The sequence below is a fragment of the Tenrec ecaudatus genome, chromosome X (genome assembly GCF_050624435.1).
Source record: "Tenrec ecaudatus isolate mTenEca1 chromosome X, mTenEca1.hap1, whole genome shotgun sequence".
NCBI classification, from domain to species: domain Eukaryota; kingdom Metazoa; phylum Chordata; class Mammalia; order Afrosoricida; family Tenrecidae; genus Tenrec; species Tenrec ecaudatus.
Window position 1 is genome coordinate 116,807,673 of NC_134548.1, and position 2,246 is coordinate 116,809,918.

Here is a 2,246-nt window from a genome sequence, read left to right on the forward strand (position 1 = left end):
ATACATACCATGGACTTGAGAGATACCGAGAAATGAAGATATGCTTTATATCTTCCAAGACCACCTTAAATTCTATATAGGAAGACAAAAATTACCAGGCATAAAATAGTCTAGGTCTTTGATGTTAGACATTTTATAATGATAAAAGGGCCAATATATCAAAATAACATAATAATTTAAAATATTTATACCATTCACAGAGCTTTAAATACATGAAGCAACAACAAATAGACCTACAAGGAGAATAAGATGAATTCATAATTAAATTAACAAATTTCAATATCCTTTGATCAACAATTGGGGAATCAGTACATAGAAAATCAATTAGAGTGCTCACTTCGGCAGCACATATACTAAAATTGGAACAATACAGAGAAGATTAGCATGGCCCCTGCGCAAAGATGACATGCAGAAAATCAATTAGAATGTGTAAAACTTGAATTACACTATTAATGAACTGTATACACAATGTTTCCAAGTGTACATGAAATGTTTATCATAATAGATCATACTATGTGCTATAAAGCAAATTTCAATAATTTAAAAAGTCATTTTATTGGGGATCGTACAACTCTTATCATAATCTATAAATACATCCAGTATGTCAAGCACATTTGTACATATGTTGCCATCATCATTCTCAAAACATTTGCTTTCTACTTGAGCCCTTGGTATCAGTTCCTCATTTTCCCCTCCTTCCCTGTTCCCCCTCCCCCATGAACCCTTGATAATTTATAAATTATTATTTTGTCATATCTTATACTGTCCAATGTCTCCCTTCACCCACTGTCCATTCCTCAGGGAGGAGGTTATAGGTAGATTCTTGTAATTGTTTCCCCTTTTTTCCTTCACCTTCCCTCCACCTTCCTGGTATCACCACTCTCACCACTGGTCCTTAGGGGTTCATCTGTTCTGGATTCCCTGTGTTTCCAGTTTAATGTGATTCAAAGCATTGCTACATGATAACATTGGAATTAAACTAGAATTCAATAACAGAAGGATTTCTGGGAAGTCCCATAATGAGATTAGAGTAGGGTGGAAAGTTACACTGTTATCAGACTACAGCCTTGGTTCAATTCATTCCCTCCTGCTTGTGTCCTGTTTCCACTATAAGTGGATGCTTTGGGAAAATGGTTTGATTTATTCTGGGTTTAGGTACTGTATCTGACTTATTGGATGGTTCCTTGGACTTGAACCAGCAGCCTTCCATGTTGCTTATTGATCCTGGGAGTCACTTGTGACCTGCCATTGGCCTTCTGACCTTTGACGCATCCCCCTGTACAGCCACAAACCTGTGTTCTTTCTGCTGATCATCAGCCACAACAGTTATGAATATCAGGAGAAACTTCCAGTCTAGCACCTAACTCACAAACTTGGAACCTGTCAGGTCTTGGACTTGTCCACTTCCACAACTCTGCGACACATATTCTTGATACAAATACATATACATGACAGGTTTTACTTCTTTACGGAACTCAGCTTAAAACAATTTACAATAGAACCAAAATCATGAAATGTGTAGGTATAAACTTATGAAAACATGCAGCACCTGTATGTTGAAAACCAGAAAACACTGAGGATTGAAGTCAATGAGTACTTACATACATGGAGAATCTGTTTTGTCCATGAATAAGAAGACTCAGTGTTTTCAAGATAACAACCATTCCCTATTTGATCTACATGTTAAACATAATCACAATTAAAATATCAACAAATATTTTTGTAGGCATTGGCAATCTTATTTTAAAATAAATTCATAAGGATTTAAAAATTGATCCAGAAGAGTCATGCAAAATAATTCCAAATAAACTGTGTACACCTTCCATTCTACCTCTCCTCTCCTGAAGACTTTTTCCATAGAATACAGTATTGTAAGGGAGATAAAAAATATTATTATATATCAGTCAGGTTATAAAGGTCAGTATCAATATCAATACCTCATGTTCACAGTATGTACCCTTGATATGATGTGATGAAAATGCTGCTTTGTGCTACCAAAATGCCATACCCTAAGTTGAATCCTGAGATAAAATATCAGACATATACCAGTAGAGATTTTTCCTATAAAAACAAAACCAAACACCGGCCTGTGTGATCATGCGGTATTGACAGGATCAGGTATCAGGCATCCAAGACCCAGAACCAAAAATAACATCAATGTGAATGAGGAGAGCATAGTGGAGACCCAAAGCCCATTTGTAGACAATTGGACATCCCCTTACAGAAGGGTTGCCAGGAGGAGACGA

At 36.3% G+C, this 2,246-nt stretch overlaps 1 non-coding gene across 1 annotated transcript; it reads left to right on the forward strand.

Moving 5' to 3' along the window:
- Positions 1–329: 329 nt before the first annotated feature.
- On the forward strand, positions 330–439 carry LOC142435227 (U6 spliceosomal RNA). Its single transcript, XR_012781330.1, has one exon. It is a non-coding gene; the product is annotated as a U6 spliceosomal RNA (small nuclear RNA).
- Positions 440–2,246: the final 1,807 nt, after the last annotated feature.